Source organism: Triturus cristatus, chromosome 2_1 (assembly GCF_964204655.1).
Source record: "Triturus cristatus chromosome 2_1, aTriCri1.1, whole genome shotgun sequence".
NCBI lineage: Eukaryota > Metazoa > Chordata > Amphibia > Caudata > Salamandridae > Triturus > Triturus cristatus.
Genome location: NC_140581.1, coordinates 966,487,343 through 966,513,165, shown reverse-complemented (window position 1 = coordinate 966,513,165; position 25,823 = coordinate 966,487,343).

Sequence of the window (25,823 nt, the reverse complement as noted above, 5' to 3'; positions counted from 1 at the left end):
TGGAGACGCATGATCCAAGTGGCCTCAGTCCTTCTTAATTGTAGGTCAATGTTACCACCCCGTGGACTAGGTTCAATAGTTTCTATTCCAAAGAATTGGAAGCTTTTGTGTGAACTCTGTGTTGGGCACATGGCTGCATGGATTGCTACCAGATATCTCACATCTTGTTGGTGTGGTGCCGAGACGTGTTCCCCAATTCTTTCTTTCAGTGCCCTAATGGTGCTGCCTATATTTTGCTTGCCACATGTGCATTCAATGATGTAGATAACAAATCTGGTGGTGCAATTAATGTTGGATCTGATCTCATAGGTTCTGTTGTTGTTGCCATGGAAACTTTTGGTTTTGTGTTTGGCCCATTTGCAAACACCACAGCAACCGGATTTATGGAAACCAATAGTGTGTGGGGTTAGCCATGACTGTGTGCTGTGAGATTTTGGTACAGTGGGACTTAGTCTGGTGCGTAGTGTATTACCACGTCTGAAGGTGATTTGAGGGCGATTGGTTATGACGCTCATTAGGGAACTGTCTTTCTGTAAAATACCCCAATGTTTGTTGAGACTTCTCCTAAGAATGTGACTGACATCATTGAAGTCCGCAATCATGCGAACCTTTTGTTTCACATTAGGTATTTTATTCTTGGGTAATAAGGTATCATCCCTTTTCACTTGGGAGATTCTATTTTCAGCACGTTTGAGAGTCCGAGATGAGTAACCTCTCCTTATGAATCTCTGTTTCATGTCTTTGATGCAGTTCCTGAATTCAGATTCCTCAATGCAATTTCTTCTAGCCCTTATGAACTCACCTTAGGGGATTGCATCGATTTGGTGTGTAGGATGGTGACTATCTGCATGCAATATAGAATTGCAGGCAGTGCTCTTGCGAAAAAGTCGACTGTTAAGTCTCTCATCTTTGATATACAATTCCAAGTCCAAAAAAGTAATGTTAGTAGAACTATGTTCCATGGTGAATTGCATGCCAAAGTTGTTTGTGTTAAGGTAGGCACTGAATTGTTCCAATTCTGTTTGGGTACCTGACCATAATAGAAGGCAGTCGTCAATATAGCGACCCCAACAAATGATAGAGTCAATCCATTGTGCACCATTGGTGCCCCAGATCCAATCATTCTCTAGACAACCCATGAACAGATTGACAAACGAGGGTGAGAACTTAGAACCCATTGCCATGCCTCTGATCTGTCTGTACCACTTGTTGTCAAAGATAAAGAAGTTGTTGTGCAAGATAAGGTGCATCATGGTAATCAGCATTTCATTGTGTAACCATTGTGTTGCTGGTATTTTGTTGAGTAGTCTCGTTACTGCTTGTAAGCCAAGTTCGGGTTGGATACTGGTGTAAAGAGAAACAACATCTAAGGTGACTAGGATCATATCAGGTTGCCATTGCACATCAGAAAGTATGCTGAGAATATGTTTAGTGTCCTGAATGTATGATGCCAAATTCCGAACCAAAGTACCCAAAAAAAGATCCACGTATTCAGCTAGCTTCTCTGTAGGGCCACCAATCCCTGACACAATGGGTCTACCAGGGGGAAAAGAATGATGCTTGTGGATCTTAGGTAACGTGTATAGACAGGAAAAGGTAGGTCTGAATACCTTCATGTAAGTAACTTCATCATCATCAAGTAGGCCCTGAGTGTGCCACTCCGAAAGATGTTTATTAATCAGAATATCACAATAACAACGAGAGGGTGAGGGAAAATCACTCTTGATCCCCCTGGTTCATAATAAGTCAACAACGAAAGAGTGAACAGGGTAAGGAGCAAACTGAGAGTAACAGCGTGGACAAAAACCAAAAGTGTGTTTTAAAAGAACCCTCACTCACCAACCTAGTTGGTGACATGCTTCATCATCGGGTTCCCACCAGAGAGGCCGAATGCCTCTCTGGTGTGCTACAACGCCTGAACTACAGCGGAGCTGGTTTTGAATGAAAGGTGAGTGAAAATTTAAAAGGTGAATGGTTTTAACCAATAACCAATTTAATCCTGGTAAACCAAAGACCGAATAAAAACAAGTGAGTTGGACAAGAGCCGGCCAATTAGGGGGGACAGGGCTCGTCCTATTTAAAGGGTGGTCAACATGTTTCAGCTTAACATGCCCAGTCGGCTAAGCATTTGTCAGGACCATGTGGGACACCACGGCGGTATGCACACGCTAAGGTGCACCCTAACCAGTGGCGTGTTTGAACGGTAAAACTCACTGTTCTACCGCAAAAGCCATCCTATAATTCAGGGGCTAGTAACGCCTGTAAAAGAAAAAACAGACATAACACACATAAAGACATATAAAGACAGACACTTTTTGTCATTTGAATTGTTTATACTTTACGTGATTCAGGTGAACACAAAATGGTAGTCCCGTGCTGTGAAGCGGGAGTGGGTGTCAAATAACGTTATGTGGTTATAAAAACGCCCACAGTAGAGTGTAGTGCTCTATGAGAGGTAGAGGACCTATACACGTATAGTTGTGTTTCGTTACGGTCCTACGCACTAATTGTGCCTGTGAAAAGGATCAATAAATGTATTGACCGGTCGACCAGCGTTGTGCAGTCGACGAAGGCTATTTAGCCGTTATGTATGCCGAAAAAATAGCAGACTCGTGCAAGTGAAGTACATGCTGAAACGAGCGCACGTAGTGTTTGCCAGGCGCCGTTGCTCCAGTGCATGACTATCAATAAAGTATGATAAAAACAACAACAACATGGAAAAAGGGGGCTGAACTCTTACTCAGTAAATTGGTACTGCTAGCGTCATGGGTCCGAGAGGGGGGTAGTGAGCTATAGTATCTGTGAGAATAAATAAACAGGAAAACCTTGTTTGTCTAGATACTCATAATTGAACCCTAGATGATCCTATTAGTTATACACCTCTGACTACGGATCCATCCCTGGAACTCCAAGGTATCATTCACGATTTGGTTCAGGACGCCGAAGCGAATGGCTTCATCACCAAACAGGAAGCAACTTTCCTCACTACCAGTGAGGGCAAGATCCCTTACTTTTATACCCTGCCCAAAACACATAAGAACAGAACACCCCCTCCTGGCCGACCCATTGTGTCCGGGATCGGTTCATTGCTGGAACCCCTGTCACGTTATTGTGATTTCTTTCTGAAACCGCTTATTCAAGCAACCAGCACTTATCTTAAAGACACTAAGAGTCTGTTAGCACTACTTCAAGGGATTGTTCTCCCAGATGGGGCATCTTTCCTGGTGACAATGGATATTGAAAGTTTGTACACCTGTATCCCCCAGGATGACACCATCAATGTCGTAAGGCGCACCCTTGAGTCCAGTGACTGGAACTACACCACCCCGCGAGAATTCGTTGTTAGCTGTGCTACTCTCGCACTGAAAAGAAACTTCTTCGAATATAAGGGTGACCTTTTTCTGCAAACTACTGGTACTTCAATGGGCAGTACTTTCGCGCCTTCGGTAGCCGGGCTATATGTGTTCGATTTTGAGAGCAAGTTCATCTTGGCTCCACATAACCCCTTTTTGCCTAACCTTTTCTTTTGGAAAAGGTACATTGACGATGTGCTGATCATTTGGCAGGGCTCTGAGGATTGCCTCCAGGATTTCTTTAGATGGGTAAATACTTGTGATCCCCATCTTAGATTTACCCATACACACAACAAAGATGAGATGATCTTCCTGGATGTGGTCATCACCAGAACAGGCGACACCCTACAAACCAAAACTCATCACAAGCCCACGGCAAAAAACAATTTGTTACACTTTTCCAGTTACCATCCTCGCCCACTGAGGGAAAACCTCCCCTTTGGCCAATATCTGCATCTACGTCGGAATTGTAGCGAAGTGTCTGTATACAAAAAACAAGCACAGGAACTTACTTGGAAACTGAAATCCCGGGGTTACCCTGACAAAATCCTCTCGAAGGGTAATAAGCGGGCCCGTAATCAGAATCGGGAGGCTCTATTGGAAGACCATGTGAGAGATGACCAGGACTCCTTACCTCTCACATGTGTGACCACTTTCAATGCAGCATCTAACGCAGTCAGTAAGTCCATTAGGAAACATTGGAATATTCTGACGAGCAATAAACACAACTGGGAAAAACCCTTATTCTCTTACAAAAGAGCGAGAAGTTTGAAGGATGCTTTGGTTCATACTCGCCCGAAGCCACTAGACAGAGATCAGCATCTGTCTATTACCAGCACGTGGGGCCTTCCCCCTATTGTTGGCCACTACCCTTGTGGCTCATGTAGCGTTTGCCACCTGACTTCCCCTTCTAAATATCTTGAGCTTGAACAAGGGAAACAATGGGTGCAGAGAACGCACACAAACTGCAACTCCACAGACGTTGTCTACCTTATTACCTGTCCCTGCGGACTAAGATATGTCGGTATGACAGGCAGGAAAATAAAACAGCGCATCTGCGAACATCGCAGCACCATTCGCTGTCGGAAACTAAGTACCAAATTGACAGAACATTTTCTTTTGGCCAATCACACAACAAATGACATGACCTGGTCAATCATTGAGAAACTGAAACCAGGACCAAACACTCAGCAGTTACTCTTTGAGAAAGAACAAAGATGGGTCTATCGCCTTTCGACTCACCTCACAGGTCTGAATGACAATATCCCGTGGAACTCCATTTTCAAAAACTGAAATGTGGGATGGTTTCCATCCAACACAGGATGACACCCTGATGGCCTCCTTGCAGCATAGCCTATGTTTTCATTGCATCCCTCTTTGTAATTCATCCACCTGATCAATAGGGGTGTATGAATGTGTGTGGTTTCCTCTGTGCCTCACACAGATATTACCTCTTAGTTAGCTGTTACACTGGTGATCGACATAGGGCGTATGATCAATTGAAAGTTTTTAGACACCACGTGCCATTCACTAATAGTTATTAGTTATCTGCCATTCCATTAAATCAGGCATCGGGACAAAGGTTTCTCAGTGAGAGTGCACGCAAATATTAAAAGCATTTCCACATGCCTGAACCGGTTGTCATAAATATTACCCGGTTCCCTTCCCCGCCCATTTCTTCAGCAATAAACTGGTATGTCACCTTTTTCTTTGCTAAAGACCAATCCTGATTGATTTAGGTATGGGAGCACGTCTGACACAACACGCCCCACCAGATGACGTCACACGTAGACGTGCGCTGTCGAGATCACGTGACCCGCGTTGTTGGCATCACGTGACGGGATCGCGTTAGTATTTCTTCCGGTTTCGCTTTACACTCACCAATATCCGGGCCGAGCAGGACTGAACCAGGTATTTCACGGGAGTGTGCGAGCATGGAAGTAAGTAGATATTCTTCACTACCGCATCCCTTTGGTCCCAGTGAGGTTCAATTATGAGTATCTAGACAAACAAGGTTTTCCTGTTTATTTATTCTCACAGATACTATAGCTCACTACCCCCCTCTCGGACCCATGACGCTAGCAGTACCAATTTACTGAGTAAGAGTTCAGCCCCCTTTTTCCATGTTGTTGTTGTTTTTATCATACTTTATTGATAGTCATGCACTGGAGCAACGGCGCCTGGCAAACACTACGTGCGCTCGTTTCAGCATGTACTTCACTTGCACGAGTCTGCTATTTTTTCGGCATACATAACGGCTAAATAGCCTTCGTCGACTGCACAACGCTGGTCGACCGGTCAATACATTTATTGATCCTTTTCACAGGCACAATTAGTGCGTAGGACCGTAACGAAACACAACTATACGTGTATAGGTCCTCTACCTCTCAAGGAGCACTACACTCTACTGTGGGCGTTTTTATAACCACATAACGTTATTTGACACCCACTCCCGCTTCACAGCACGGGACTACCATTTTGTGTTCACCTGAATCACGTAAAGTATAAACAATTCAAATGACAAAAAGTGTCTGTCTTTATATGTCTTTATGTGTGTTATGTCTGTTTTTTCTTTTACAGGCGTTACTAGCCCCTGAATTATAGGATGGCTTTTGCGGTAGAACAGTGAGTTTTACCGTTCAAACACGCCACTGGTTAGGGTGCACCTTAGCGTGTGCATACCGCCGTGGTGTCCCACATGGTCCTGACGAATGCTTAGCCGACTGGGCATGTTAAGCTGAAACATGTTGACCACCCTTTAAATAGGACGAGCCCTGTCCCCCCTAATTGGCCGGCTCTTGTCCAACTCACTTGTTTTTATTCGGTCTTTGGTTTACCAGGATTAAATTGGTTATTGGTTAAAACCATTCACCTTTTAAATTTTCACTCACCTTTCATTCAAAACCAGCTCCGCTGTAGTTCAGGCGTTGTAGCACACCAGAGAGGCATTCGGCCTCTCTGGTGGGAACCCGATGATGAAGCATGTCACCAACTAGGTTGGTGAGTGAGGGTTCTTTTAAAACACACTTTTGGTTTTTGTCCACGCTGTTACTCTCAGTTTGCTCCTTACCCTGTTCACTCTTTCGTTGTTGACTTATTAATCAGAATAGTCAAAGGCCCCATCGGATTGTAAGTCATAAGTTCGTAGCATGTGTCATTGTTAAGTTGGGACATGATCTCGTTGTTGTAATCAATACGGTTCATGATCACAACGTTGCCACCCTTATCTGCTTCTCTGATGAGAATCTCATGGTCGCTAACCAATGTTCTAAGAGCCAGTCGTTCACCATGTTTAAGGTTGTCGTGATATTTAAATCTAGTCGTAGCTCTCTTGGATTCATAGAAGTTCAAATCTTCCAAAACCCGTTTGTAGAAAGTATCAATGGCATTGCCACCTGGAAGGGTAGGGATCCATTTTGATATGTTCTTAAGACCACTCGATATGGTAATATCGGTGTCTATATTGAGTTCTTCCAATAGTTGTGCCATAGTGTAGGGTGATTATTCTATGTCAGTTATGGAAAGTAAAAGTTTAGTAGCCTGCATGTCTTGAATGGTTGGAACACCAAACACATCACCACAGGGAATGTTTGAAACTTTTTTATTCACAACAGAGTTACAAGCAAAGAATTTTTTTAACTTAAGACTTCTGATGAATTTGAACAGGTCTACCTTTAGTTTGCAGATGTCGCCTGATTCGCGTGGATTGAAACTTAGACCTTTGCTCAATAAAGAAATCATATCCTGAGTAAGATTTTTTGAGGAGAGGTTAACCACTTGTACATTCATTCCTGTCTCTTCTACTTGTTACGCTTGTTTCCAGACCGTAGTCTCTTTTTGTAATCTTCCTTGTTTGCCTCTCTTGCCTCTGCGCGTTTTGTGTCTTGTGCTCCCCGTGCGCCCTGGGTTCTGTTCCCCCTTCGTATGGTTCTGACCTCCCGTAAAAAAGATGATTCAATGCGTCTGATTTCTGAGTTAGTTTCTACCTCACTGTCGCTAGATATTGGGGGATTGAGTGAAGTGGAACTAGAGGAAATGGATGCTGTACCTACCCTAGTTGATCTCTCTTGTTGTGCACCTGGTTGGACATGGGAGTCATATTTTCTGACATAGGTGAAAACCCTGCCTACATTGTAGTCAATCTCATCCCGTTTTAATTGCCTGGCTTTTCTGTCCTTAATTTCATTTTGGTGGCTCAGTAATATATCTTTGAGAATGGAGTAGTTATATCAGTTGCCTCTTTGAGCTTGAGGTCCCTAATCTCCTGTTCTAGGGTATCAATTTCTACTTGTAATTTTTTCATCTTCCTTTCTGCACTTTCAATCAAGATCTGCATGAGTGTATTTGAGTTGGTGTTGAGTGCCTCTTCCCATTTTACTAGAAGATCTTCATCAAGATCGTCATATGTGTGGAAGATCTGTGGATGAAAGCCTCTTGGAACTCTGTTAAGCCTTAAGTATTGTTTAAGGGTGGCTGCATCCCACCATCTTGCATTTTCCATTTTTTGAGCCTTTCTAGCCTGAGAAATTTATCTTTGAGACCCTCATTTCGTATAGGGTTTCCACTGGTGGAGGGAGTACTGGTGTTGGTACTTTTAGCCAAATTACCGAACAGTTCATTGGCTTCTCTATCTCTATCCATATTGGAAGCTTAAGAAAAACCGGTCAATAGTTCCAACGCTGCGGCAGCCCTTCCTAAATCGATGGGTAAACAACTGCGTTAAGGGTTTTAGTGTGTAGGAAGTAATGGTGCTCAGCAAATATGCGTGTAGTGAGTTCGGGTGAACAGGTAGGTATGGTGCATACAGGAAGGGGAGACCCTATGTAACCCCTCAATGTGTGTAGGGAAGCCCTACAGCAAAATCGTACAACGTAATCCTGCGCACACATACGAAATAAATGCATAGATGCAACGTTAAACACAAGTAATATGTCCAGAGTGCTTCAGTGATACTGGGTATTCTTTATTCCTGAGAGAAACGCAACCAGTCGACACGTGTTTCGTCGGGGAAAAGTGATCCCATGACTCTTCAGGGCTGGGAATGATACAAACATATGATGTAAGCGCATAACAAAGGTGACTATTGAAAATGAACGCATATCATCTCAATAATCCAAGTGAGAACCACCTCAACACTTGTGGAAACCCAACGGAACAAAACCCATATAAAGGTGTACATGGTTGACAATACATCATAGTGTGTAATCATTGACGCATTCAGAAAATAACAACTATTCGAGTAAACGGAGTGTAAACGTTAAGGTAGAATGATGTCAGGACATAATGGTAAGTAAAACACGATTAGACAGTGGTATGGTACGAGTGAAACAGTGAAGATTCAAAAAGGAACCAGTGACAGAAACTGTGAAGCGCTGACGGAGGGGTAACGTGCTTGAAAGTCGTGTAAACACCGGGAATGGCAGAAAAAGGAGTTAAGAGAGGCAAGGGATCGATAAAGATGTGTAAGTAGAACATGAATCAGAAACAAGGTACCTGAGGAGAGTTGCTTGAGCAAGGTGTATTCTAAAAAATTAATTGAAAATGTTCAAGAATAAGTTTTCGGAACATGTCTAAAAGATGGACCCCACGTACAAAAGTAATTCAGTGAGTCCAGAATAAACTCTTACGCCAAAACAGGTGATAATTCCAACCCAGCTGGGTGCAAAAAGTTTCAATGAAGGATAACATGGCAGCAAAGAAAGTCTACAATGGAAAAGGGAGAGCTGTTACAATGGAGACTATACTCATGCATGGAGCAAGCGTAAAGGAGATAAAGGACACAAAAGGAGAAAATACCTGCACGAAGTCTAGATAGTGTGATGATATCTGTAGAGAAAGAGAGGAAAAATAGGAAAAATCAAGGGAGGTGCCTGTGGAAATTTAGCCTGCAAACTGAACATTATCTGCGCCATCTTGCCTCTCCCCAGCGCCACGCACAGCGAATGCACGGCCGCCATTTTAGGCACCCCACTCTCTCCCCGCTCACTCTCGACCGCCAGCGCTTTCCCCTGGCGCTGCGAGCATCCCCCGCGCGCCGGCCACCCCCGCTCTCTCATACAGGCCATAAACCCTCTCCTTCTGCGCGACCCTGCTACGGAACCACATCCGACCGACATCCCATACATGGTCATGCCTCTCCTTTGATAACCCCCTTCCTCTGCGCCCCATTGTCCGAACTGGTCCCAGGCCATCACCTAGCCCTGCGGATGCAGTTTATTGCCCCTACTGTAAGGGAAACACCCCGCATCAAAGGGATTACAGTAGATCAAAGCCCCTACCCCCTGAGACCCGGCCGGTTGCACACACCCCCGGGAATTAGCGGAATTCCCTGCTGCGCGATAGCCATCTCCCACTGCGGGTAGGGTGGGAACCTCTACTGTAACTATGTGTGGGATCGGATCTGAGCCGGGGCTTCAGGGGATGTTCTTTCAGGCATCAAGAGAATCTCAAGAATGTACTATATGTAATAAAGCAATAAACCGGTGTATAAGAGACCAGGTCTCAGAGATGCGGTTAGAGCACCTCGTGACGATACCTTGCTGTCTGATCTGATGTGTTCTGCTCCGACGGAATAAAACTTTGTTTCCTGCCTTCCAGTCTCCAGCGCCTGCCTCTTTTATTGGTAAATTATCGAGTGGTATGAGAGGCGATTACCGCCGGGCAAATACTTGAAAGGTTATCGACTGAAACTGCCGCTACCATTTAACAATTGGCGTCCCAAACGTGGGGCCCATCAGCGACACGTGGATCCAGTGGGAGAGGTCCCGACGACAGAGTGAACGACTGCAACGATCGGGAGAGCTCCTGCCCAATAGACCCTCGTCTGGCAGCCGATCATCCGAACTTCACTGGTTCCGAGCAGACCTCTCTCGAGTGATCTACGGTCCTGACTGGGAACCATCAGGAGTGCCGCGGCAAATACGGAGAGTAGAGGACGATCGGGCGCTGGAGGCGGAAGACGAGAAACTGTCCACGCGGTCCGGGTAAGGTCGTGATACACGACAAAATGCGAAATAATTGATTGATTGTTTAAAGCTTTGGAAATACTAGTATTGCTCATTGATTGTGCTCATTGATTGTTCTCTTTGAGATATTCGCTGTCTACAAACGGGGAGGAGTAGAAATACTCTCTCTCTCTCCCTTTGCAGATAGTGAAGGGTAGGTAACGCAGACTTTTGTCCCCGTTGAAACCCGTCGTGCCTATCTTTATCTCCCCATTGATTGATTGTCCGAACATTGATTGTTTTGGAGAATAGTGCTTTTTGAGATATTCTCTGTTTGCAAATAACGTAGAATAGGAATATTCTGTCTAGTCTTTGCAAATAGTGAAGGGTAGGTAATGCTGACTTTTGTCCCCGTTGAAACCCGTCGTGCCTATCTTTATCTCCCATTGATTGATTGATTGATTGATTGTCCGAACACTAGTTGTTCGATATTGGTTCTTTGGAGGTATTCTCTGCTTGCAAATAACGAAGAATAGAGATATTCTGTCTAGTCTTTGCAAGCAGTGAAAAGATAGGTAGTGCTGACTTTTGTCCCCGTTGAAACCCGTCATGCCTATCTTCTCCCCACTGATTGGTAGTTGGTTCTGCCCGGACCGCTTATTAGAGGTGAACCACCCGGCTCCACTGGAAGGCACCCCTAATAAGGACATGTTCACTAAATATGGACTAGTCGCCGTAGCTTATAGCAAGCTGTGGCATAAATATACCAAGAAGGACCCCGAAAGTCAGTGGCCACTGATGGGATCCTTCGACGACCATAAGATAGAAGCGCTAGAAATAGCTCTGCGTAGCAATAAGACGACGCCTACTATGCTTGACAGTATCGGCATGTGGCGCAAAGAAACAACGCAACGGAAAAAGAGGGAAGAAGTAAAAGCAGAAAAGGAATTACGAAAGGCAGCTCACCTTGCCGCTAGAAAGTTAGAAGAAGACATAAAGGAGAGAAGGGAAACTAAACTAAGACAGGAGCCCGAAACCTCAGGCCAGTACGCTGTTAGGACCCCTTCTTTGCTCTACCCTGAGTTGTCCTCCAAGCAGCGAACGAATGATGAATTACTGTTAGGTCCCCCGATCATTTACATGCCCCCTCCATATGCACCCTCCCAGTCAGTAGTGCAACACCTACAACCCCCGAACACGAGCGAAAGCAGTACAGGGGCCTCGGTCCTCACGGCCTCCGCGCCGGCTGAGCCTCTTGTACTGAACCCAATGTCGGTTACAACGCTAGATGACCATGAGATGGGAAAGAAAGAGTCCACCAGAATGAATCGATTAACAAAGGATGAACGAGCAGGAATTGATAAGATAGTAGGGACACTGGTGGAGCGAAAAGAAAGTGAGGAGTATATAACAGACGTGTATAACTCGTATGCCGACAGCCGCAGACGACACTTCGTCGTACGGCTCTGTTATCACGCCCTGAATGCGTATGAGGAAAGATACCACGATAAAGGTCCCGAAAGCTTAGCAGCCCTATATAGGAAGGTAGACATCGGAGAGGAAAGAGAGGGCGACGTTACGAACCTCTTCACTCGTACACTCGAGGTCTACCGACACCTTAAAGAACATGGACAGACCACCAAAGCAGAAACCCCCATAGCGACTAAGCCCCAGGAAGGGAGGGCTGATGCCATGATGCCCATTAAAGAAGCTGCCCCCTACTGGGTCCCCCCACGAGGTCTGGGAACACATGACAACATCAACCACCAAGATGCGAAGGGAAGGGTTGTATATAACTGGGTCTACCAGCCGTGGGACCGGCAAGACATTTTGACCTTTAGAAAAACTCTACCCGACTTAAGAAAGAACCCGACTGCCTTCTACACTGAACTGGGTACAGCCTTAGGTTCTACGATTATGACTTTAGCAGATATCGACTTGTTCTTTGGGCTATGTCTGCCGGCTGATGTGTGGAAACAAATCCGGAAAGTTGACCACGCTGAGCCGTTCGGATATACCTGGGTACAACTCGATACCATAGATAAGCAGCGAGAACCAGGACAGAAACCCCCAAAAGCCATATTAGAGCTCCCAGACAAGATTGTACTAAAACTGAAGACTCTAATCCCAGAAAGAAAGGTAGACTGGTCGATAGTAACGGCTTGCCGCCAGAAACCCCAGGAGGATGTGTCTGAATACTTCTCCCGATTCGAGACTGTGTTTTCCGATTACAGTGGCCAAGACATGACCACCGCAACCGGACATCACCTCTTTGTCCAGAATTATGTGAAGGGTCTGACACAAGAAATTTCCCAGAAACTACAGACCAGCGAGAGTAGCTGGGCAGCCTCCAAACCCGCAGCGATTCTCCAGATGGCCCAATACTACGAAAATCAGAAAAACGAGAACGATAGGGCATCAGAGAAGAAGAAAAAGGAACTGAAGGAGAGGGTAATGATAGCACAGTTGCAAGGGGTGACCATAGGAAGGGAACCCCCGAAAGAGAATTACCACCCAACCGCCCCTAGAAAGCTACCCCCTAGAGACCATACACCTGCACCCTACAACGGACGGAGAGACTTAGATGGGAACCAATGTGCGTTCTGTAGAGGGTTCGGACACTGGAAATCCCAGTGCCCGGTCCTTCTGGAACTAAACAAAAATAGGGATCCCAGAGACACAGCATATGACCCCAGAAACAGAGGACAGGGACGAGGGCACACGAACGACGCAACCAACGTCAGGCCAGGCAAACCAAACACCTTTGACCGCCCCGACAAAACCAGTGTCAGCAGTCCGACTATGAAAGCACCCATGACTTCGCATAGGACCGCCAGGGGCAAGGGAGGGATCCAGTCGAACTCCGTGTTGACCAGCAAGGCCCTTACGTCACTGCTAAGGTCTTGGGCACAAAATCCCCATTCCTGGTAGACACTGGGGCGACACGTAGTGCGTTATCCAAACGACTGATCCCTAGGGCACCCTTGTCTGGCTCACATGTAACCTCAATAGGCTTCGATGGAACGCCCTCCACTAACCCCTTATCAGCACCAATCTCCTTTGACTTAGAAGATAACACCACTGACACGACCTTTCTGCTCTCCTCCAACACCCCCGATGCTATTATGGGACTTGATTTGCTAAAACATTTTCGAGCTACCATCAGATGCTCCCCAGACGGAGTTCGAGTCATCCTACACGATAACCCAGATCTGTCCAGACCCTGTCACACACGGCGTATGCTCTCTATAACCGATGCTGACATGTCCCTACTCGACACATTACCTTCACATCTATGGGCTAAAACCGACTCAGATGTAGGGCGCATGGTGATCGACCCGGTACACATAACCGTCCGACCGGACGCAGTGCTCCCAAAGCTTCCACAGTATCGGATATCACCCGAAGGCGAGAAGGCATTGGTGGAAATCATCGAGTCCCTAGTCGAGGCAGGAGTGGTAGAAGAAGTAGTGAGTAATGTTTGCAACAGCCCTATCCTACCCATTGTAAAGAAGCAAGGCGAGGGGGATGAGAAAGCCTACCGTTTCATTGTTGACTTGCGAGAGGTTAACAAAGTAGTCATACCCCAGTACCCCGTGGTCTCAGACATCACCACCATCCTCACCCTGATTCCATCCACTGCCACCATCTTTACTGTTATTGATCTCAAGAACGCATTCTTTTCCATCCCCATCCACCCAGACAGCCGCTACCTGTTCGGATTCACTTTAAAAGCCCGTTCATACAGATTCTGCAGGGCACCCCAAGGCTACACTGAGAGTCCCAGTATTTACAGCCAAGCCCTCAAGAGGCAACTGGATGCAGTCCAACTACCCGATGGAGTGGTGTTGATACAGTACGTCGATGACATTCTTTTGGCGGCCGACACCGCTCCACTTGCCGTCACAGCCACCATTCACCTCCTCCGCTTCCTTGCGGAGAACGGTCACAAGGTCTCCAGAAAGAAATTGCAATTCTGCCAGCCCCAAGTAACGTATCTAGGCCACCTACTATCCAAAGACGGGAGGAAACTTACCCCTGACCGAATTCAAACCATTCTAGAAACCCCTGTTCCCAAAACTCAGAAGCAAGTGCGGTCCCTAGTGGGCCTCACCTCCTTTTGTCGACAGTGGTTGCCAAATTTCAGTCTTATCGTAAAACCTCTGCTTTCCCTGCTGGCTAAAGATACCCCCTTCCCCCTCCCCTGGACACCCGAATGCCAATCCTCCTTCAAAGAATTACGAGACGCCCTCTGCTCGGCCCCAGTCCTAGGAACCCCAGACTACACTAAACCTTTCTCCCTCTACACCCACGAAAGGGAGGGATGTGCGTTGTCTGTCCTAACCCAGTCCATAGGCCCTAAGCAACGCCCTTGTGCCTACTTCTCTGCCACTCTTGACCCCGTAGCCAGAGCTTTGCCCGCCTGCCTTCGAGCAGTAGCCGCCGCTGCTGTCTCTATCCGGCAAAGTGAGGGGATCGTGCTCTCGAACCCCCTCACAGTATTGGTACCCCATGCTGTTGATACCCTCCTGAACCAAACCAAGACTCAACACCTGACTAGCGCACGACTGACTGGTTATGAACTGACTCTGCTTGCACCCCACATCACATTGAAACGATGCACCACTCTGAATCCAGCTACTCTACTACCTCTCCCTGACGCTGACCCCAATGCATCCCCTATACATGATTGCGTGACCCTCACCGACGAACAAACCAAGAGTAGGGTTGACCTCCGGGATACTGCCTTCCCGGACCCTGACGGAGAACTGTGGGTGGATGGCTCATGCATCAAGCTCCCTGATGGCACCACCTCAGCTGCCTATGCAGTCACCACAGCTCGTACAGTTGTTGAGACAGCCCGCATCACACAGCGATCCGCACAGGCGGCGGAACTAATTGCCCTCACACGAGCCTGCATCCTGGCAGCAGGGACAACCGCAAACATTTACACAGACAGTCAGTATGCCTTTGGGGTAGTTCACCACTTTGGGCTCTTATGGAAAGAGAGGGGATTCTTGACTTCTCATGGCACACCCATCCTGCATGGAGATCTAGTCTCTGCCCTGACCGAAGCAGTCCTCCTCCCCACACGGTTAGCTGTGATCAAATGCCAGGCACACAAGAAGGTGACAGACATTATAGGACAGGGAAATGCACTAGCTGACATTACTGCCCGAACCACAGCCGAGAACAGGTCCACGACCCGCATGTACGTGACCAGGTCACAAACTGAGAAATGGAAGGATGCTAGGGAAACGATTAGGGATATCCAACTAGCCAGCACACCACACGAATTAACTGAATGGGCCCGGGTGGGGTTGAAGGACGATGACGGTTGTTGGCGAACTAAAGACTCGAACAAGTGGTTTCTACCCGACTCATACTTGATCCCCATGCTGACCATGGCACACTCCCCCGCACACATAGGGTCTGCCCCCATGATCGAACTCATCTCCAAAGTCTGGCACAACGACAGAATACCAGACTCAGCCAAACGTCTGGTCCAACATTGCCTAGTATGCCTCCAACACAACCCTGGGAAAGGAACTGCTGTACCCCGGAGAGGGTTTGGGGTCCCCAATCACCCCTTTGAAGTCCTACAAATGGACTATGTCCAGCTAGAAAGGTGCCAAGGTTTAAAGTATGTACTTGTCGTTGTGTGTGCCTTCAGCAAGTGGGTGGAAGCCTACCCAACCCATGACAACACCGCTATGACTACCGCAAAAGTACTACTGAAGGAATTCTTCCCCCGATACGGCCTTTGTCGAATTTTGTGGAGCGACAACGGCCCCCACTTCGTAGCCGAAGTTATCCAACTCATCTTAAAAGGGTTGGGTATAAAACAGAAATTCCATGCGGTCTTCCACCCCCAATCTGCAGGCCTGGTTGAGCGACACAATGCCACATTGAAGCTTAAGATAGCAAAAATAGTCGCCACCACAGGACTAAGATGGCCAGACGCTCTCCCACTAGCATTGCTATCAATGCGTTCCACCCCCACCAAACACCACTTAACCCCCTACGAGGTCGTCTTTGGGCGGCCCATGAACCTTTGGACTGCACCAAAACCAACATCTATCCACGACGTCCCGGACATCCTCATGTCTGACTATTTGTATAACCTAACTAAGACGTTGTCTGTTATCCATCAGCAGGTGCTGCACGCCATTCCCGATGTTTCCAGGGGCCCCGGGCACGACATCCAACCCGGTGACTTCGTCTTAGTGCGTAACTTCCAGCGCACCAAGAGTCTGGAGCCCCGGTGGACGGGCCCCCTGCAAGTCCTGATCACCACCCGAACAGCTCTTCGAGTGGAGGGGAAACGCAATTGGCTGCATGCACACCACTGCAAGAAGGTATCACCGACCCTGACAACCACGGACAACATCACCGCCCAAGAGGAACTTCTGGACAAAGACCGACCATCCCTGAGCCGCTGCCCGGATACAGAGACACTTGAATTGATTGAATATCCAGATCCCACTGTGCCATCCAAAGAAGGGTATAACTTGCGACGAAAGGAGAGAACTTCGGCTAAGCAGACCACAGGCTAAGTGGAAATCTCAGAACGGTAGCCTAGTCACCTCAAAGGCCACCAGGAGAGAAAACTAAAACAAAGTCTGTGGTTCTGCCCGCTACCGAGTCTCTTGAAGGTGATGGAAGCGCCCGACATGAAGATGATGGAAGCAACCGGACGTCCGAAGATCCACTACAAAAACCCAAAGACTGACCGAATGCACAGCTTTAAGACAATAGCACTTTTCATTTCCCTTCTCTTTTGCCTTCTCCTCGTGGTCACCTTCTGGATCATGGAGGAGAGCACACCCGCTCATAAGACATTGCTGACCACCGTTCAACCTACCACCACGAAAGAACACCATCTGATCTCACTTTCACCCCAACTCCGAGAAAGGCGTAAGGAGTTCTGGAATAACTCTTTTGTGCAGTTGCTCCACCAACACAATCTTGCCACCAACGCCACTAACTGCTGGATCTGTGGATTGCTGCCCCATGCCACTGGGCACTCAATCCCTTTCATCCCTTCACCTTTTTCTGTCCATGGTTCCTGCCTCGCCTGGCTGATCCTCCTGCAGGAGAGCTACAAGGACAATGCCACTTCCGGCAGAACCATGTCACACTTCTACCATGGGTTCTGGCTGAACAAAACTGATAGAACCTCCGCCCTCTTCTGCCCTCTGAGATCGAACACTTCCTTTCACATGGACATCCCCGCCAAAGAACGAATTGAAATGCAAGTGTTCAACAATCCAGCCAGACCCACCTTCTCTTACCTCCGAAAACGGACAGCCGCCACCCTAACAGTGGCCCTGTCCGTCATCAACATCACTGGATCTGTATGCCTCGAAGGCCTGGGGGCACAGCTGGTGGGCCACAGCTCCTGCCTCATCACCCGAACATTGGACTCAGTTGACCCACCCTCCTTTGTTGCCTCCCCGAATATGTACTTCGTCTGTGGTACTAAGGCCTACACCTGGCTCCCGAAAGGTTGGGGAGGCACCTGCTACATCGCCTTCGTCCTTCCCCCGACATATGTGGCTCCAGCAAACCATCACCGACAGAAACGTGCCAAAGACATTGTACAAGCCGACTCCACCGGAGCACAGTTCATGGACGCAGTAAAGGGTCTTGTTCCGCTCTGGAGTCCGATGGCAAACAGCCGTGCCATCCGCCACTTAACCCAGGCAGTCGAAACAGCAATGAACATTACAGCTGGCGCCCTCGCCAACAACACCGCTGAGCTTCAGGCCGTCCGCCTGGTGGCTCTTCAGAACCGCCTTGTTCTAGATGTGGTTCTGGCTGATCGTGGAGGAGCATGCCGCATCATTGGGTCCAGCTGTTGTACCTACGTACCAGATAACTCACCCTCAGTCTACAAAGCAATTGAACACCTCCACAGACTGTCCACAGAGGTCCATCAAGAGCAAGAAGAATGGTCGCTGGGGAGTTGGTTTTGGGACACTATTAAAAGTTGGGGATGGAGGCTGTTTTCATTTATCCTAATACCGATTGTGGTACTATGTGGATGTTGTTTGGGGATTCAGTGTCTGCCACCTTTATGTTCGCTTTTTATGAACTGCATCTGCCCTAAGACTTTGAACTTTGAAACAGAGCGGATGAAAGCCCTCTATGAGGTGGAAGTCCGCAGTATTATGGGGATAAATCCGAACTAGACAAGCTGGCGAGATATGTTAAAAGGGAGGACTGTGGAAATTTAGCCTGCAAACTGAACATTATCTGCGCCATCTTGCCTCTCCCCAGCGCCACGCACAGCGAATGCACGGCCGCCATTTTAGGCACCCCACTCTCTCCCCGCTCACTCTCGACCGCCAGCGCTTTCCCCTGGCGCTGCGAGCATCCCCCGCGCGCCGGCCACCCCCGCTCTCTCATACAGGCCATAAACCCTCTCCTTCTGCGCGACCCTGCTACGGAACCACATCCGACCGACATCCCATACATGGTCATGCCTCTCCTTTGATAACCCCCTTCCTCTGCGCCCCATTGTCCGAACTGGTCCCAGGCCATCACCTAGCCCTGCGGATGCAGTTTATTGCCCCTACTGTAAGGGAAACACCCCGCATCAAAGGGATTACAGTAGATCAAAGCCCCTACCCCCTGAGACCCGGCCGGTTGCACACACCCCCGGGAATTAGCGGAATTCCCTGCTGCGCGATAGCCATCTCCCACTGCGGGTAGGGTGGGAACCTCTACTGTAACTATGTGTGGGATCGGATCTGAGCCGGGGCTTCAGGGGATGTTCTTTCAGGCATCAAGAGAATCTCAAGAATGTACTATATGTAATAAAGCAATAAACCGGTGTATAAGAGACCAGGTCTCAGAGATGCGGTTAGAGCACCTCGTGACGATACCTTGCTGTCTGATCTGATGTGTTCTGCTCCGACGGAATAAAACTTTGTTTCCTGCCTTCCAGTCTCCGGCGCCTGCCTCTTTTATTGGTAAATTATCGAGTGGTATGAGAGGCGATTACCGCCGGGCAAATACTTGAAAGGTTATCGACTGAAACTGCCGCTACCATGTAACAGTGCCCACAACTGAGAATAACACCGAGAAGGGCGGAGAATGAGGAGAATGATGTACTGATTAGTCCCTTACCAGCAAGCCGGTGAAAATATCAAAACGGCAAAAGCACTCGTAATAATAAGCACCTAATACGCCACAGCCTCACCTTAATCATGAAGTTCCTCATTAATATGCTGCAAGTAAGAGTTGAAAAGTAGCTCCACAAATAGTACCTGAAAAGAGTTTTGATAAAAGCAGAGTAAGGTCCGTGGTGCTGAAGAAACATCCAATGGATACAAAAATCCAACGTAAAATAATGCGATGTAGGTAATCACTTACTCAAATTACGTATAGGCGAAAAACAACCGATGCAATCAAAGGAGTGTTCAGAGTGGGGGTAGCAAATGGGACGAACACGGGTGTGTGTTCCCCATGCCTATCTATATAAAGAGGAACAAAACAAAAGGGACCCATATAAGGAGAAGTAACCAGAGTCTATGGACCCTGAGAGGGACCGTAATCCAAGCTCAAAAAGGTAAGGGGGAGTGCCCAGAGATTCTGGCGTTCATAATACTTACTTGGGGAGAGAGATGATTGCGCGTCCTGGCGGCACCTATACAATCGCGTGTGTGGCTAGAGGCGAGAAAACCGGAAGTGAATATGTAGTCACAGGACCGGTAACAACTAGACCGTGTCTCCGATTGCGAGTTTGTAAACCGGAAGTCAGAAGAGAAAGGGTAGCTTAGTGTGTGATTTAATAAACTGCAAGGCATTCAGGACGGGTTTGGTCAATAAAGATAAATTGAGAACGAAAGTTTATATGAAAAGGCTAATCTGATACTCGCAGTGATAACATGGAGGTAAATTCAAAACTAGGGTATGTTGCTGAAGAAAGCCTAAAGCCAGTTAAAGGGTGGGAAACACGAAAAATTAATAATTTATTACGAGGTTGAAACGATAGGAATAGAAACTGTAAAAAATTGTGAAGAGAAAATGGGAGAACCCGCAGCGAAATAACGAGTAAGAAATCGGAGGGAGAGTGAGATGAGGATAAACAAAAGTAAAAACAAACAGGAAACCGACCCAACGATGTACCCAATCGATGAGGATAAGTGACATAAAGTATGAATGCAGTGATCAGTACAGGATAAAACAACATTATTCAACATTAACTTATAAAACATTCAGTATTAGTATTAGTATACGCTTGCTCCATGCATGAGTATAGTCTCCATTGTAACAGCTCTCCCTTTTCCATTGTAGACTTTCTTTGCTGCCATATTATCCTTCATTGAAACTTTTCGCACCCAGCCGGGTTGGAATTATCACCGGTTTTGGGGTAAGAGTTTATTCTGGCCTCACTGAATTACTTTTGTATGTGGGGTCCATCTTTTAGACATGTTCCGAATACTTATTCTTGAACATTTTCAATTAATTTTTTAGAATACACCTTGCTCAAGCAACTCTCCTCAGGTACCTTGTTTCTGATTCATGTTCTACTTACACATCTTTATCGATCCCTTGCCTCTCTTATCTCCTTTTTCTGCCTTTCCCGGTGTTTACACGACTTTCAAGCATGTTACCCCTCTGTCAGCGCTTCACAGTTTCTGTCACTGGTTCCTTTTTGAATCTTCACTGTTTCACTCGTACCATACCACTGTCTAATCGTGTTTTACTTAGCATTATGTCCTGACATCATTCTACCTTAACGTTTACACTCCGTTTACTCGAATAGTTGTTATTTTTTGAATGCGTCAATGATTACACACTATGATGTATTGTCAACAATGTACACCTTTATATGGGTTTTGTTCCGTTGGGTTTCCACGAGTGTTGAGGTGGTCCTCACTTGGATTATTGAGATGATATGCGTTCATTTTCAATAGTCACCTTTGTTATGCGCTTACATAATATGTTTGTATCATTCCCAGCCCTGAAGAGTCGTGGGATCACATTTCCCCGACGAAACACGTGTCGGCTGGTTCCGTTTCTCTCCGGAATAAAGAATACCCAGTATCACTGAAGCCCTCTGGACATATTACTTGTGTTTAACGTTGCATCGATGCATTTTATTTCGTATGTGTGCGCAGGATTACGTTGTACAACCCTGACATACAGCTGATCTGGCAGTGGGCTCCTGATAAAAACATAGGCCAATGCACTTATTTTTTCCACAAATTAAGCAGTTATGTGTAATAGATCTGTTACCGTTGACATCAATGCTTTAACCTTTGTTACACCCATTGCACAATCTAGGAATACTTCTTCTGCCTGATAAATCTCGTTTTATTTTTGTGTTTTATTCCTAAATGTGGACCATCAATGCCACAATCATTACTATTTTGTTTTGCCGCAATGGGGACACCAAAATAATATGCTTACAAAACGTTGCAGATATAATAGAAATGCCATTCAATAAATAGCATATCACTCTATCTCACATTAAGCGTGTTTGAAGTTAATTAAACATCTAGGTGTCCCTATAGCAGACAGAAAGAACAGGAGATACACAAACACCAAATGTCCAATTGTTGGCATAAAATGTGGCACAGACTATTTAGGGTATGAATGATGCCACAGATGGGGCATATGGCAGCGAGGCAGAATGCAATTCAAGACACCAGGAACTTGGAGGGCACATGACACCATGGATTTGTGGGACTCAATGTACTCAGAGGCAAACACAAGACCAACGATAAGGTTAGCATGAGTCTCAACATTAGGTGGACAAGGAGTGCGACAAAACTAGAGATTTGTGGAATGGAGAGCATTACACCAAATGTGTGGCACTTCAAGACCCAGGCATGGCTTGGTGTTCATTGGACATAGGCCAGAGATGCACACAATTTCCAAGACATAGATTTCTTTGATGAAAATGTATGATTTATTGAATTGCAGTAGTCAATCAGTGGCCTTTGGTTTACTACACTGCTGGGCAGCCCCGGCCGGTGGAGGGAGTTCCGTGGGGCGGAAAGGTGGGGCAGGGGGTTCTAAAAACCGGAATATGGATAATTGCAGGTAAGTAAACAATAAAATAAATAAAACTAATTTCGTTGCGCGCTCTGCATCGCAAAACACGATGCAGCGCGCGCTACGAAATTCGTTTTATTCATTTTATTGTTTACTTACCTGCAATTATCCATATTCCGGTTTTTAGAACCCCCAACCCTGCCCCTCCCCCGCCCCGCCTTTCCACCCCACGGAACTCCCTCCACGGGCCGCAGCTGCTGCTGGGTACTAGGAATGTTGCGTAACAGTGTTTGTTCAGTAATCATGCTGGACAGGATGTGGTTCGGATAAAGTAGCTGCTAGACTGATAATAGCAATGGAATCTCTTCAATCAACCAATCATTCAATTCTTCTTTATTCGTAAATCAAAGGTATGCAATAAAGTAAAAAAATTAAAACATTAGGATAAATAGTTACAGTAATTCACCAAAATCCAAAGAGTGGGGCTAAGATACCGATGTTCCAAATATGCATAGTAGTAAAACAAGATTAAATTCAACTGATCCGAAAGGCATGCATCCATACAAGCAATACTTTAAAAACATATTCAAGCAATTCAATAGGCTTCATTGTTCCTTGAAAAACACATCAGATTTTAAAAAAAGAGCCAACTGCCAAATAAACCTCTTCACTTCGTAACAGCTGCAGATAGTGTAAAGCCACCTTGCATTGAATAAAACCACATTTCCACAATAACTGTAAAACTGTAATGAAAATCTTTAGTTAAAATCCTATTATCTGGGACATCCCTAGACCTACACAATTTAAGTGAAGACCAAAAGGCCTTATGGTCCCTTTGTTTGGCAGCAATAGTAAGGCGCTCTGAGTCCTCCTCATTTAACTCATTGTTCCTTCTCTTTCATTTTTACTTGTATGATGCTCTGGTGCAAAGTACTTCCTGTGGTACCCTAGGTTTATCAGATAAGGCTTCCCTGAGCCATCTGTTTGCAAGGGAATATTGACATTCAAACCATCTAGGGCCAGCTTGACAGTTCTTAAGTGGGTGTAGCAAAGATGATCTGATGCAAGCACACAGAACCTCAAAATTGCTCAGAATATTAAATCTGTTGTCTGACTCAGACATTTTAGGAAAGCTGTAAGATTAATGTCTAACAAACTGGCCAGATGCAAATCTGGGTTGCGCATTAACCAACAAAATCATATAACTTTATCACAGACCGGGGTTGGGGCAATGACATCATTCAAATATTGTCACTGGAAAGAGGCAAGTTGCCACACCCACTGTCATGTTCCTTTGGGTGGGTGACCACCCTCTCAGTCCACACATTTTCCAAATGTTACCCTGCACCCATAACATCATATTTGTGGAGGGTCTGCAATGCACTAATGTGCTTGTGTACTGAATCCTTTTTAGCCTGCCTCAAGACCCACATTTTGCAGGCGCCCCAACAAAACCATATCGGAATAGGCCATGCCTCATCCCAATTACACATTTTTCTGAGAGGTCTTCATACGCCCATCCATACTACCCAAGATATAGTCTGATATGTGTGACAATCTGTGTCTTAGTGAAACATATTGAGTACAAATTTTCACCAGCGCTTAGTTTGCCAGGAGTGCACAGGAGGGATGTGCAGATTATATTGAGGTTTGTGACCAATTTGCTGCATCCTCCTGAACTCATAATCTGTTCCAGGAGAGGTGTGGCAGGTGGTAGATTGGGGATCCTGTTCACACCACAGTCCAGGTAAGTTATGGGACAAGAGCCCATGGAGATTCATCTTCTCCCCACAAGCCTGCAGTGCTTGAGCAGGCACCAGCACAGTGTGTCTCTCTTTCTCAACAATCCATTTTATGGGTGCGAGATACAACACTGGATTTTCTGGATGGAGCCATTGACAAATTGTAGCTGATAGGGTAAGAGACCATTGGATGATCATAGTGCCCATTAAATCAAAGACTGCATTAAAGAGGGGAGTTGTTCTTATTCTGCATAGTGGGCAATTCCATAACCCACCACCCTTAGGGAGATGGTCAGCTGAACTGCCCATTTTCCATCTTTGTTAGCTCTATGTTTCTCAAATCCATTATATTACCATAACTTTTGTGCCCTTTACTATATCTGATTAAATTCTGTCAAAACAAAATATTCTATAAATTATAGAGTTCCTTGAAGCAAGAGGGAATTCATTTTCATTCGCCAAAAAATCAATAAAGCAAAATCATATTTTGTAGATCTAGACAGTGTTAACACATAATCGATTTTAGCTCTGCAGAGACATAGCTCTGAGAAACAAAAACTGTGCACGGATTGCAATCGAGTTACTTAAAAATGTATTGCTCCAACTTCCGTTAGAGAAGCACAGACATCAGTTGGGAGCTGACCCAGATGAGATTGGCCGCAGAACGGGTGAAAGTCTATGGTAAAGTTGAGGTGGGGAAACAGATGGGCCAATGTGGATGCCTGTGGCATCCTTGTGTGGTTGGGGATGGTGCTTTTTAGGGATAACACACCTCTACTTCACAACTATTTTCAAGATGAGTAGCTTTATTCATAATGGTGCCACATTTGTCAATAGCTCCTCGCCCACCCCAGATTATTCTGGATACAGGGATAAGTGAAACCTCATGATATCTATAACTAATTTTACTCTTAAATAAAACTTTTATTTCCCCTCAAGGTAAATAAATATCTTTCACCTTTGGGCCCTCTATCGTTTTTCTAGTCACCTTCATCACTTAAGGATATACATGTTCTCTCTGACTTGGGGCAGCTGGTGACATAGAAATGTATTGATTGTACTTTGCTGCTGTTTATCCTTGTAATTGTGTAGCTTATTATCAGGTTTCCAAATATTTCTCTGTTCTAGTAAAGTTATGTAAAGAATATCAATTGCTCTCTCGCCTCTGAATGAGGGAAACAGGGTTAAAAGTATTTCCACTCTTTGCTTGCCCACAGATTACTCCTTTCTCCACTCGATATGAGACCTCTATATTGGAAAAAACAGAGGCGTTTTTGCAATCCTCTTTTTTTCATAGCATATGAAGTTAATTTTTGGAAAATACATTTGCACTTACTTCATCTAGTTCTCCAATGGGGCCCTGTGCATCATATTTGTGAAGGCAACACTCTCCTCACATTTGCCATATACAGAAAATGCTCTTGGGTAATATTCACTCCTGAAATACATCATAGTTTGGGTACTATGGGTTTGGAAGTGTATTTCCATTAAGTGTTAGGTGTTGGACTGATACTACTAATTGAATCTTAATTGATATTTTCCTCCTTGCCTATACTAGCCTGATGATTGTTTTCCCTCAAACCCCAGTGTGTCTGAGCTACCAAAGGCCCCAACACCAAGAAAGACATGGGCATATAGACACAGGAAAGTCAAGAGTTCTTCTATGCATCTCCCTCTTCATGCAGAGATCCTCTGGAAGATTTATGGACTGGGGGCAGGCAGGTTACATTGAGTACATTGTGTTGTGACGTGGAAAAAATCAGTCCATCTGA